General features: G+C 35.8%; 1 pseudogene; it reads right to left on the bottom strand.

The window, feature by feature from the left end:
- Nucleotides 1-297: 297 nt before the first annotated feature.
- On the bottom strand, nt 298-10,913 carry LOC149217920 (3-ketoacyl-CoA thiolase 2, peroxisomal-like; annotated as a pseudogene).
- Between the last annotated feature and the right edge of the window lie 4,396 nt (nt 10,914-15,309).

The following is a 15,309-nucleotide window of genomic DNA, read 5'->3' as shown; positions in this document are numbered from 1 at the left end:
TAAACTTCTTTGTACAAATTCTATTTTACTATATGAATAGGTTTGCATAGTAAAATCCTACAATAAAGAACACCTTTTAAGTGGTGCAGCACTTATGCATTTGGATTGATCCCAACAATGTTATAGTTGGAGATGAACTTTTGCATTAGTGGGATTTTAGTTTAGAAACATTTTGCAGAAGGTGAGCATAAGTTTTGGACATAGATGGTTCAGCAAGATGAGGATTTGCACTCATCCATTAAGAATATTTGTGGTTATAATGAAACTTCATGCATTGATAAACTTGTTTTCTATTGTTCATTGTGCACCCTTTTGCATGGCCACCACCTTCTTCATCAACAGTACAACACCAACTCCATCACTTACTTGGATTGATTTTCCTTTGTGAGATTGAAACAGAACATAGACATAACTGACACAAACTGAATACTCAACATCCAGTGCTTTACAATGGCAGAAAATCTAGCATGTTGTAACTTTTTTGATAAAATCAACAACATAGAAAACATGCTTAGCATGAAATTGGGAAAGAAACTCTATACCAGTATTGGTGCTTCCCCTCTTCTTAAATGCATGTCCGAGTTTCCCTAAATCATAAAGAGAAGCATTAGTATGAAAGCCATTGTCTAGATATGTCATCATGGGCTTCTCATCTCCAGTTTTAGAATCAACAATCTTCAAAACAAAAACAAGAAACACATTAAGTACCATGGCGGAAACTCTCCCGCAACTCCAACTTTGCAAATTATAGAACATGGGTGTTTTGTACCTTTGCTTCAACTAGGATGATCTCATATTTGAACTTCCCTGCAACTATTGCTGCTATTGTGCTCCTATGAGATTCAACCTGAAAAACAATTCTAGCAATTAATATTCAACTCCCATTCCTTACCTTCACTGATTAATTCATATGAACTGCACCAACATTGACTTCACTCAAATCAAAATCTTAAAATATCATCCATATACCACTGCTTGATCTTGGTCTTGACATGAAACTCCATAGTGGTCAACTACATTTTTTGAGATGATACCCATGGGAAAAAGATAATCTTGTGCTTTTCTGAAAAATTCAACTTATTGCAAGTGGCAGCAAAAGCCATCAATGCCTTTCACACAAATCTTCAATGAAGTACTTATATATTTATCCTTGTGCAGGTGTGTGTATATATAATATATATATAATATATATATATTATATATATATATATATATATATATATATATAAGAAGGCTATATTAAAGACATAGACGAGTATGGATAAAAAAATCAAATTGAAATTGTTGACAAAATTAAAACCCTTATGTTTACAACATCATTAAGTTGTATTGATGCCTACCTTTGAATTGATAGAACCTTCCCACACCATAGGATTGATACCCATTAACTCCACTCCTACACTTACGCCTGAAGAAAACAAATTGAAATCATAAACTTATCTAAACTCAAACCTACTATGATAATCCAGTGGTAGCAAACATATATTGACATACCAATGTCATAAAACCCAACTTTAATTGCAGCTGAAACATCTACAATTGCTTGTAGGTTTGAAGATCATTGTCTATTGATAGTGTTGACATGTATAGTCTCTGAAGAGATGATGTGGTAAGCAACATGCAGTTGTCACAAAAAATCAGGCATCCAACAAGAAAATAATTCATTTGACACATGAAATGGTAGGATATACACTTGGGAATCCATCATAAAAAGCAGCCATCCTAAACTCATTGGCATATTGAGAGCCAGGTGCAAGAATAATACCCACTCCAATATCACCAACTTCAACTAGATTAAGTCTAGTCTTTTCAATCAATGTCTGCAGGAAGCTAGAGAACATTCATAAACAAATTTATGCACTCATGATTCATGGGCGATAATGGTTAGGAGGAGAATTTTCAAACTGCATAAAAAATTCATGAATCAATTTATCTGTGTAACCGCTAATCCATACCTTAAAAATAGGAGCAAGCAAGTCGTCGATAAGAGTATCCTTAAATTCTCCACATTTAACCTTGCAAATAGGGGTACGATAAGCCTTTCAAAAGTGATAATCAGATAGAGAAAAACTAGGTGTTGATAAGCTAATCAACAAGAATTAGGAAAACTCTAAACTCAATCAACCACATATGATAAAATGCAAAGCGTTGGAAGATATTTCCTGAAAAACCATCAATTAAGCTGGAAAAAAATGGAAACTTACGCAACAATGACAACATCATCACCAAACTCAACAACTATTCATAGGAAGCACTATCTCCAGCAGCATAAACTGAAGCCTAGTAAAAAAAAAATAATGATCGATACTTATATTCTCGCTAGAAGATCCATGTGTTAAATATACTCAACACAGTCTTGACTCTCTTCTAATGTAAAGAAGATAAAATACATTTTTAATAATATATTTATGGCAAAACCAAATTAACAATGGCCTAAAACAAGGGTACAACAAATCTAGTTAAGGGGATTCAATTGTTAGGATTCACCTTGACTCGGGAATGATAGTCTATAGCTAGTGGTTTTGGGCCCATGGTATTATGCCAATTATATTTGGATGGAAATAAGCTTATAAATAGGATTATTATTCTCCATTGTAATGTGCCAAAGGTTGAGCAAGTGTGGGCTCCCCGCCCATTGTAAGGGGCCAAGGGTTTACCAACTTGGCCAGGCTTTCATGGAATTCTGTTAGTTGGGTTATCCCCATAGTTGGGGTTTTCCTAGGGTATTTATGGGGTTGTTAGTGTTCGTGATTGATTCTATATTGTGTTGATGATTATGTTTATTTACCTTGCCTTTTATACATGACACCAATTAAGTTGAACGTAATGCAAGCATCCATTAACCCCCATACAATTGTACCTCAAGCATTCTAAATCCATCAACACATTCGAACATATAACATTGAATTTATCATTTCAACACAGTATCAACTACCATACCCATTGCACAGAAAGTTATGAACAATAGTATTCACCCAAAAACTCCACAAAACACAACACTCATAGCCCTTGCCCCAACCCCACCGGGACAAAATTCAAAAAAGAAAGCAAAAATAGGAAGGTTGATATGTAAGCATAGAGTATATTTCACCATATTTTTTTATTTCAAAGAATTCTAAGTGAGTATCCATTTGTATGGATTACTTTAACTTTATTTCTGGTGTTACAATTTGCTTTAGGCTTTGACATAAGACCATCGTGTGAGTTGGGGCTATCTATTCTTCAGGGCACATAGAGAGTCGAGTTTTTTCCTTTCACTCCCCTCCATTCTAGTAATTTTGTGGAATTATTTTGGGTGGTGCCAAACATGGTCCATTAGACCAAAATCATAGATAATCCTAAAAGTTAATTGTAACACTTAATAATTCCCAAAAAACTATAGCCTCAAATTGCACCCAATGACCAAAATAAAAAGGAAATGGAGCAGAAGGATCTAGGTCCATTTTGAAAAAGAAAAATCCTGTATGAAGTTAAGTTCCACTGTAATTTTTAAAATCTATGTGGGAAAACCCATTAAAGTTCAAAGAACAATAATCTTGTAATTAAATTTAAAAATAAAGTAACCTCTTCATATTTTGGTTGCGAATATAATGACTTGAAACCTTAGCTCTCATCCATCATCACTGAAGAGTCTAGCCCTGATGTTTGCTACATCCCCCCAACTCTCTTAGATAGTTGATCTACGAATAGCTTCATCCACATTTAAATGGTTCCATCTATTATTATTATTTAGGTTGTCATCTATGATGTTGTCCTCTAGCTTTGCGATTTTCCATCTGTGAATTTTGCATCATTATCCTATAGGAGCTTCAGTAGAATTTTACATTTAGACTCAATGTTCTTAAAAGCCTTAACTTCATGATGCCAATCCTCTTTGTTCAACTCCATTCATTGTCAATCCCCTACATTCTCTAGCTGTTTTCTCCACCTTTTATAAAATTAAGTCACATCACATGATACAGTCTCTTCTTGGTAGCTGTATCATGGAAGTGATGCCACCATGGCTTGGTGAGCTAACAAGTTTGAAGGAATTATACATTTAACATGACTAGAGGTGCTAGTATTCCCATACATCCACATGTGTTGCACGTTCTCTTAATTTCTTCCAACAAGGAGGGGTCTAAATTCTCACTTAAATTTTATTTTGTCCCAAATGATCTCCTTAGTTGCCTATCTGGTTCCTCATTTTTTGAACCATCTTGTTATATAGGAAAACCTTATTACATGAATCTTCACAATAAGACACCTAATTTCCTACAAGATATCCTGAATACTCCTATATTTGATACCTGATTTATTTGAAACTTGATTACTGGAGAGTAGAGCCTCTTTCAATATTGAGCTTATCATTTCCTTATTTAATCCATAAGTTAGTCCCTAAATTGGAGCCTCAAATTTAGCATTTGTTTATATGCCAATGGAGAAAGAAAAAATGATACTATCTTTGTGATTCATTATTACCCCATCATTCCCAAATATGCTGCTTGGACCCTAGTTTCCCCATCAAGATTTAATATGAACCAAATCTCAAGTGGTACTTCTCTAGGCAAGGGGTTTAGTTTGGTGGCAAATTGTATCAAGTTGTGGATGTATGTCTATATGTTCTCTTGTTTTGACTATTTTGAATTTTCTTTTCTTTGTTGATAGACCTTGATGTTTTTCTTTGTGTACTTTGTTTTTACTTTATTTATACTATGTATGGTTTTCACACGATTGGGAAGATTTGTGACACAACAAACTATGATTGAATGGTAAGATAATATTCTTCACATTCTATGGGTTATTAATTTTCCTTTGGTATGCCTATTATAGCATTTGGTGAGAATTTTTTGGTTGTCCGTTTGAAGAGGCAAAGATCTAATCTGCATATGCTAAGTCTCTAAACTTATGGAATTTATAATTTGTGTACTTGAAGAGGAAAATAAAAGTGTAGCCATTATGTGTGTACATATATCATTGTTTCATAGTTCCATGCATTACACAAAATATGCAAATAGCTAGTTGCTCTTCAGAAATAAAATCTCGTGATTTTGCCTTCTTGAGTAGTCCATCATGAACAACTTCATAAAATAATACTACATTGTGTCACATGTTTATTTTTCAGTTTAACTCTTAGTTTCATTGTCATTAGACATTCTTGGGCCCCTTGCCAATTTTTCCAGTCACTGTCTTTGACAATATCTTCTCAAAAAATATAAAAATTGTTTAGAAACTACATTAGAATCTAGATCATATTAGATTGGTTGGTTGTAGAATATTCATAATTATGCTTGTATTTGTATCAAATAGAGTGCTTTGTTCTTCATTCATTTTAGATATTCGATAGATAGCTGAAACAAAGTAAAAATTTGAATGTTGAGTGGTTAACAAATTTCATTTGGATATATTTGTGTGCATCAACAATTTGATTGCAAATTTACTGATAAAATTGTGATTATTGAAGCACTAAATTTTTGAGATATGTAGATCCCTTGTAATTCTAACACTCGTTTCAAGGAATAGTTGCTGCATGATTTTGATAATTGTTCAACTATATTAACTTGGACTAGATTGTGTCCTGCATGAGTTACACTACTCTTCTTCCATATGCTATCCACTTATGACATTTCCTTTGCAATATTTGGTGCATTTGCTAGTTATAGGTCATTTATAAGTTATAAATGTCTTTAGAGTTTCACTTCTAATTGAGTATTAAAATAAGCATATTGATTATCTTATACATAACTATTTTTCCCTCCACCTACTTTTCATAACTTCCATAACCATTAGGTAGGGACCTGCAGCTTCAATGTTGCTTTGCTTGTTTAGTAAAATATTGCCGAGACTTTAATTTATTGAAAGTTGTAGAATTTACAATTTATGAAGTTTCAAGGTCTAATTTTTAAAAGTCTAATTCTTTAAAGGGTGCTAGCTCAATGGAAGAGCACCTGCTTTACAAGTAGGAGGTTGGTGGTTTGATTCCATCATGCCCTGACATCCATATGGAATGGCGATGATCAATTTTTGGTGAGGCTCTTCAACCATCACCAATGAGCTTTGGTGACATTTTTTGACCCTCACCAAAATATGAAATGGTGACGGTCAACGAATGCCACCATATATACGCATCAATAGTGATGACCCTCAAAGGTCCATAACCATAAATCATTGTTGTTGATATGAAATGGTGACGGTCATTGTCCGTCATTATAGTCATTATTTGTGACAGACCTTAAATGTTACCACAACACCTGTACTTCTGGAAATGCGGCTTTTGGTGATAGTGAACGAACATCACCATATATATGCACCAATAATGACGACCATGAAACATCCGTCACAATAAATTGTTGTTGTTCATAAGAAATGGTGATGGTCACTATATGTCATTATAATAAATATTCGTGATAGACCTTGAATGTCACCATAACACCTATATTTTTGGCAACACCACTTTTGGTGATGTTCAGTTTTTGGTGACTAAGACTATGGTCCATCACCATTGCTCATATAAAATGGTGACGGTCGCTGTCCATCATTATAGATCATTATTGGTGACGAACTTTGAATGTCACTACAACACCTATACTTTTGGCGACTCTACCTTTGGTGATGTTTAGTTTTTGGTGACGGAGGCTATGGTCTGTCACCATTGCTCATATGAAATGGTGATGATCGCTATCTGTCATTATAAATCATTATTAGTGACAGAGTTTGAATGTCACCACAACACCTATACTTTTGGTGATGCCACCTTTGGTGACGTTCAGTGTTCGGTAACAAAGGCTCTTTTGACTATCACTAATGAGCTTATGGTGACATTTTTTGCCTCTCACGAATGCCCTTTTATCTTGTAGTTCCTATTGCTTATTTTGTGTTCTAAATATAATTGATTTAATTAGTAAAAGTAACAATTAAAAAGAAATATTGATTCAGCCCCCCTCTCAGTATTTCCAACAATTGGTTTTAGAGCCAGTACCTTCACACAAAGCCTAACAACTTGAAGGTTGATCAATTAGAACACAAATGGTGAAGCCAAGGAAGAAAGACTCCAATCCTCCTAAAGATGTGTCTCCCTCAACCACCAAAGTTGAAATCAATAAATTTGTGAAGGCTCCACTTTTCAATGGAAACTTTGATATATGGGAAGAAAGAATGAGGAATTTCTTAAAGACTCAAGGCACTGAAGTCTAGAAATCAGTGATTACTGTTAGCATGATGGATGAAGAATCCAAGGAGTACAATGCAAAAGAAAGGAAGGCAATCCTGAATGGGCTACCAGATTCTATAAAGGACAATTTAGAAACATGTTCATCAGGCAAGGACATCATTAGGGGAATTTTGAGGTCTAAAATGGGCCTCCTAAGGAAATTATAAAATAATAGTAGAAATAATAAAATAAGATTAGATTAAATCATCAAATTTTAGAGGGAAAAAAGAAAAAAACTACTTTTTCAACTCATATTTTCAACTTATCTCCTTATGGGTTTACTCAAATTTCGAGTGGGAATAATTGTTGGATGCATAATTTGATTCCTCCTCCAAGGGGTACCCATGTTGCATACTTTTGATGGACCCTGCTACACCAAAAATGAGAAATACATGAAATCACGTTTTTCATGTATTTTTCATTTTTGGTGTAGCAGGGTCCATCGAAATTATGCAACATGGGTACTCTTTGGATGAAGAATTAAATCTTACATCCAATGAGTACTTCCACTTAAAATTTGAGTAAAACATTAGGGAGATAAGTTGAAAATATGAGTGGAAAAAGTAGTTTTATTATTTTATTATTTTTTAATCCTTTTACTTTTTTACTCCAAAAATGGCGAATCATCCCCCATGGTTGACATCATCATCTTGAATCCTATTGGTTCTTGTAAAAATTATTTTGGTTGTACATTTTCTTAGGAGGCCCATTTTAGACCTCAAAAGTCCCCTAATGATGGGACAAGCTTCATGACCTTCACTCAAAGGGAGCATTGACCATGACCACTAGTAAAGAAGATGATGGAAAGTAAGAAGGAAATCCAGAATCCATCATCGAAATCGAAAATAAGAATGATTAAATCAAGGCTAAAGAATACCTAGAAGATGAAAAGAATGAAAAATATTTTGAAGAAGATATCCTCGCTAAACTTATGACTACTATGGAAGATATTATCAGTTTGAAAAAAGAAAATAAGGAACTTAAGAAGAAATCACTAGCTGGTGACTAAGACCAAACAAGGAAGGAAGTTGACCTTGTCAACCTTCAATTACAAGAAAGGGATGAAGAGCTTTCCAGGCTTAAGAAGGAATTTCATCAAAGCAAAAGAAAGCATCACAAAGAAGTCATATCCATGAAAAATCAATTGGATAAGGCAAATAAATGGGAAGATACCTTGTCAAGCCATCTTGAACAAAGGCACAAAAGCTTGAACAAACTTGAAGCAGAGATTAGTCAACACAAGGAAGAGGTCTCTGCCCTTAGATCTCAACTAGAAGAAGGAAGGAAACAAGCACAAGGAGCTAAGAAGGTGATGGAAGCTTTGAAATTCATAGAAGGACTAGTTGATGAAGCAGAAAAGGAGAGAAACACCATAATGTGCCAACTAGAAGAAAAGGATGATGTCATCACCAAGTTAAAATTAGAAATCACCTCTCTTAAGGCCAAATCGTGTGAAGCAACCAAGATCAAGAAAGAAATGGAGATTAGTCCAACAAAAGAAAATGAAGAAATTTTTAAAATGAAGTCAGTTATCATCTCCCTTAAAATAGAAGCAAATGAAGCAATACGTATCAAAGAAGAGTTGCAGAAACAACTTGCTAAGAATAATAATGATTGCGAAAGATTGGAAGAAGAGATTGTCTCCCTTAGGAAAAAGGTAGAAGGGATGGAAATTTTTTTGAAGAGCTCCGAAGCCTTGGATGACATGATCAGCCATCAAAGATCCCCATTTGATAAATCAGGTCTTGGCTATGAAGGAGAATCCTCAAGCAAGAATGATAATGCTTCAAACAACAAGGATGTGAGGAAGCCATAAATAAATGTTGATGCTCCCAGTTCTAACAAAGGCAAGGATAAGGGTCAAGGAAACAATGAAGGAAGTCCTATTCCAAGAAGAAATGTATATGATGTTAAGGATGCAAGAAGCAATGGCTATAATCAAAGGATCTCAAGGAAGAAAGACTTCAGAAGTACATCAAGGAAACATTCTTCTCCTAGGTACCAAAGTATATTTCTTGTTTATTGCTATTCTTGTACAAACTTTGGAAACATGGAAAAATATTGTAGGGCATATCACAAAGATAGACATTATGGTCCTTGACAATCTTTGAGAGCAATTTTGCAAGAAAAAATCATGAATTTTGATTCATGAATGAAATAGAATGATTCAAGTGTCATAACATTGGTCATATGGCACATGATTTTAACTTGACTTGGGCTCCTACATAAGCTAGAACCATGCTAGAAAACAAAGTTACACAAGTATGGAGAAGAAAGCAAATACAATCCAAAAATTTCCTGGACTCTCCAGCCAACAACACGTGTTGTTGACTTAATAAAGATATCTTTGATATTCCAAGTGTTTGATGATGGGATTCTACCAAAAAGAGACCATGCATACAATCAAGGGGAGCTTGTGATTCTTGATCATTATTGCAGAAGCTATCAGTGAGAGGGTCCTTATGAAATCCTTGATCAACTATATTAACAATCATTCTTTGATAGATAATTTCTTAGGAAAACTCCATTGAAGAACATGATATCTTATCTATCCAATGGACTATTGTTGAAGATGTACTTTTCTTCTACTTGATTACTAAGTAGAAATTGGAGCAGCAGAGAAGGCCATATAATGCTAAAGAAATGGGGCAAAGAACTATGTTGCTACTATCACATAATTTGAATGTATCGACTCAGGGATATGATGTAAGAATAGGTAAATTATGGACACAAATAGAGGAAACCTTCAAACAAACAGATACATATGGGAATGGAGCTTGAAGCAAGAGAAGTGTCAATAAGTAGAAAGAATTTAAAACACAGTTATAGATTGAATATCAAAATCTACTAGTGGAGATAACTTGCAAAAATTTTACTAGAACACAAGGAAAAATGGCTCATCAAAAGGACTATAGAAAGGAGAATGTTGGATAGTCGAATATAGCTCAGTGACTTAAGGAGAAGCACAAAGATACAAAGGAACTTGGATTTGAAGATAGTGAGAAAGACAATTTTAGTGGCATTTTCTCTTGATTCAGACTATGAAGGCCTCTTGAACATGAAAACAACAGAATACAGTGTAGAAGCATAAAAACTTGGACTTGGACATTTGGTGTATGGCTATTTGCAGTCAGTTTGGAATCATTGAAGTGGAGAATCTTAAGCATTGTTGAAGCCATGATGAATAAGTTCTGAGACATGAAGAGTGGATAATGTGCTAGTTGATGATAAGGCAACAATATTTCTATCTTGAGCAAAAATAAGAGCACCATGACAAGGAGAGTAATATACCCATGAAGATCTACTATTCATGTAGAACAAAAGAAGCTTGACACGGGGAGAAGTTTGACAGGGGGAGCAGTTCGACTGCAGGAGTCCTTGTGCACTCCTTTGCCATTAATGTCAAAGGGGGAGAGAAGAATAATATTTCCATCATTTACAGAGGAGATTTTTGATCTAGATTGTCATTGATGTCAACATGGTAATATTTTGGGATACTAAATGATGATGTAAAGCCAAGGAGAAGTAGATCTGTGAAGTAACAGGAGCAAGAAGCCAAGGAGGAATGCCATCAGGGAAGCCATTAGAAGTCAAGAACATGAGCTATCAAAGAAGAGCTATCAGAATTCAAAGGAAAAGCTATAGGAGCAAAGAGGAACACATCAGTAGAGAAAGAGCTAAATGAAAGAAGAGTCATAACGGAGGAATTAACAATGTTATCTAAAGAATTATATCGATGAATTTATTATGTGCTACCACTCGAATTCCTTGATTGTGATATGAGCATTATGGACTCGATGGTTCTGTTACAATACACCTTAATATAACATCACATCTGCCTTAATATAATATGCCTTAATATAACAACAATATTGAAGGAGCATTGCAAACCCGATGTTTCCATTACAATACGCCATAATACAACATCGCATCTATCACATCACAAGTCCTTTTAAAGTTGTTGTCACATTAAAACCCTAATTGCGATATAAGGTGCGTACTCGATCACTCCATTACAATACGACTTAATGAAACATCACGTCCACTGTATTAGAATTGTCATATCTCAAGTCCTAAATATTTCATGTTCAAATATGCCAATTGAAATATAATATTGCGGACCCGTTGCACCATTATAATATGATTTAAAGAAATATCGCATCCGCCTATTGGAAGATACGTATCGCAAGTTTCAGTAAATGATTGACACATTCAAACCATCAATTACAATAAGACTTGTGAACCCAACAGATCACTAATTGTGATAAAGGTGTGGACCCGAGGTTTATTATAACTAGCTTATTGAATATCTCATCCGCTCCATTGGTAGTAGGGGTATCGAAAATGTTACAATGTGAAGCCAAAGGGTTGCGATTGTGAGATTTTCATGAAGTTGTGATTGCTAGATTTAAGCAGTGACATGGCATGTGGGACCTCCCTAGGCATATAACTTCTCTTATATGGTTCCATGTATAATAAAGTCTATGGATGAAAGACTCTTCGATATTTTTTGATATAAAAGTCGGCCTCCCTCCAATAAACATGTCTTTTCTATCATTGCTGAAACCCATATAAATATAAGTTAAGACACCTCATTTCTAATCATTGATCTTGTGCATCTATCATAGAACAAAATGACAACTCACAACTCATGAACTTGAAGGAACAGAGGAAGCCGAAGGTCGTGCGGCAAGGAAGGATGTTGAAGGTCCAACAGGAAAGAAGGAAGCCAAAGGTCAAGCAATTCTTTTGATTGGGTTAATATTTGAAAGGCTTGGACCTGTGATGAATTAATCTATGGAAGAAGTACATAACACACCCTGAAAAAAAGTTCTATGAAGTGAAATAAGGTTTCATTCATCATCATTTGAAGGGAGCGGTAGAGAACACCAACATTGAAGTGTTTGTGAGTTTGTTTCTTGGAAGTAAGATATCGTGACTGTAAGAACAGTAAGAAGCAGTCACTCCTGAATCAATTACAGCAACAGTAAGAAGAGAGGGTTGAAAACGGAGAATTGTTTTTGTGCAGACATTGAGGCTTAGCGCAACTTATCAAAGATATATTGTTGAAAAGCATCAATAGATCTTGGAGACATTATTGGAGATCATGATGGCTATTTGAAATCATCATGAGGTAACTCTGCAGACTCTGTTTGGGAAATATGAATAGTTTTGAAGACTCCTTCATATGAAGAAAAGGTTTTCATTGATGATGTAGCATGGAGACTACAACGAATCTATAGATTGACAAAACATAGTGAAGAAGATTTTGGGAGCCATGAATTACTATAAAACATATCTAGACAAAGTATAGTAGTGGGTTGGAGCCTAGAGGGTTGGTTCCCTGAAGGTTGGAGCCTCAAACAAACAAGGTAGTTGCCTTGAAGGATAGGTTGTAGCCCTAGAGGATCAGTGTCCTCAAGAAACCAGGTTGGAGCTCATACCAGGGAAGGGTTGGTGCCCTTTGGAGCCTCTAAAGACAAGGTTGGTGCCTTGATAAGATAAGGTTGGTGCCCTAGAGGTTGGAGCCTCACAAAAGACCAAGTTGGTGCTTGGCAACATGTTGGAGCCTGGGAGATTGAAGTTCAATGTCTTCATCAAGGGTTGGAGCCCTATATATTGTACTTGATTCATTATAAAGATTATCTTAATAAAAGTATTTATTCTTATTGTTACTTTGTGTTCTAAATATAATTGATTTAACTGGTAAAAGTAACAATTGAAAAGAAATACTGATTCACTCCCACTCTTAATATTTCCAATAATTAGACATTTGTTGGGAATCACAATTGCCATTAGACCAAAACCTATAGGTGTTAGTCAACGATCGCATCGCCAAAGATAAGGATCCATGAGAGGTGGTTAGTCCATGTCGTGAAACACATGGGGAGCATTGGTTTATCCAATGTTCAACAATCCCCCCCCCCTCCAATGTGAGCCGGATGTGTATCAAACTCAGGATCTACACTCTGATACCACTTTTTGGGAATCACGATTGCCGTTAGACCAAAACTTGTAGGTGTTAGTCATCAATTGCATTTCTAGAGATAAGGATCCACGAGAAGTGGTTAGTCCATGTCATGAAACACACGGGGAGCGTTGGTTTATCTAATGTCCAACAAAATGATAGTTGTCAACTGAAGATAGTGAGTCACATATTTCTACTCATGTTGATTCAACTTCCATGACTCATAGCATACTACCTATCCTTCCTGCATCAAGACTCCACTAATTCCTCTCTTGCAAGAATCTGTACATACCACAAATTCTTTGTCTCGATCTATAATCTTTAAGGCTGAAGCATTTGTAGGCAAATCCTTCAACTACTCAAAACTCTTTCCATAGTCCTTAGTCCATTCAATCCTCTTCCCTTTTTGCTGCAAAGATGTAATAAAATAGGAAATCCATGGGAAGTTCCTGATGACCCTCTTGTAATTAAACCTACAAGTCCCATGAATGATCCAAACTCATCCACATTCTTAGGACTTTCTTAATCCATGATAACTCTGATCTTTTCTGGGTCCACTACTATACCTTCTTTGGAAACAAATGCCTTAATGATCTAGGTGGATATCAGTGGCCACCCACCTATTCCACCTAGAACTCCAGTCAGTTTCAATTGTTTCCTTGTTTAATTCATCATTTACTATTTTTAGCAATTTTTTTAGGTTTTGAACTTCTGGAGCATTTTTTACCCCCTAAATGACCTTTTTTTAGGTCTGTTGCAGGCTTGTTTCCATATGCAATGACTTATGATAAAACCTTTAGCACTCAAAGAGGCCTTTCCAACAAGGCATCATATGAGCTGAACAGGGATAATATGACCAAGTTACGACCCCAAGAAGTTCGCTTCCCAACTAACCCCAACGGGGCCCATAAACTCTTGGTGTTTCATATCCTGGGGTTAGTGTTTTGGTTGTTTAGGGTTTTCTCATGTTTTTCAATAATAAATAGGCCCTTGAGCCTCATTGTAATATAGTTTAGAGGCATGTAGCCACCACATCCCTTCTCATATAAGTTACCATCGCCTGAGCTAGTTTTATTTCCATTATGTTTGTAAGCATATTTCAATATTTGATATTAATGAAATGAAGTGTTATTTCTGCTACATCTTTGTATTTATGGTTATATCTGTAATTTGTTACATTCCTGTTTAAATTTAGATCAGCAGTATCAGAGGGGTTTTCTCCTTCTCTATTTTTCTTTGCATGTCACCAATGAGGTCAAGATATAAGGAGTTAGGGCTTGAATTGGTCGAACCTTTGCAAGACTAGCCTTGCAAATACTGACGGCCTCCCATGGCAGAAGAAAAGAAAGACAAGGGGGTAGGAGATCCTATCAAAATCTTGTTTGAAGAAGCCCTCGAGCAACAAAGGAACGTGATGATGGACAACTTTTCCCAGATCCTTTAGTGACAACCTAGGGGCGATGCATCTACTTCCAATAGCTACTCTGGAAGTGCCACACCCTTTAAGGTACAAGTTAACTTTGACATTCCCATATTTGAGGGTCACAAATGCAGACGCCGTAGATAAATGGTTAAATCTGATAGAAGGATATTAATCTGTTCATGATTTTTCCATTCAGGAAAAGATTACTTTTTCTCTTCTCAAAGGCACCCCCCACGTGAAGGACTGGTGGGAAACCTACTGTGACTAGAAGGATGAAAGTACACCGTCACTGTTTTCAGCCGCACCTACTTGTGATTCATTTAGGAATGCTATCATGGAGCAGTACTACCCTGTCGGGAGCTATGAGGATAAATACATGAAGTGGACCACACTCTGACATGGAAGGGACCCAAACATACTTGAGCTTACCAATTTTTTTCATACCCTTCACACGTAGTTGGGTATCAAGGATTATGAGAAACATTTGGTACTCAACTACCGTGATTGCCTACATAGATACATCTAGGATGAGATGGAGTTCCTCGACATCTCCTCACTCGGCACGACGTACCGATACACTGTTAAGATTTATTAGAAGATTAAATAGAAAAAGTGGGAATTTAGATATGCAAATCCAAAGCAAGGGAAAGGCCCCCAAACCGTAGAGCAAAGGCCAAAGCCAAGTTGGGGTGCCCCACAATAACTTGTTGAACCTGCAAGAAAATAACA

Source organism: Pinus tabuliformis, chromosome 1_1, assembly GCF_031772625.1.
Source record: "Pinus tabuliformis cultivar Carrire ecotype Pingquan chromosome 1_1, CPIR1, whole genome shotgun sequence".
Classification (NCBI taxonomy): Eukaryota; Viridiplantae; Streptophyta; class Pinopsida; order Pinales; family Pinaceae; genus Pinus; species Pinus tabuliformis.
Note: the sequence above shows the minus strand (reverse complement) of the source record. Positions and strands in the feature narration are given on the sequence as shown.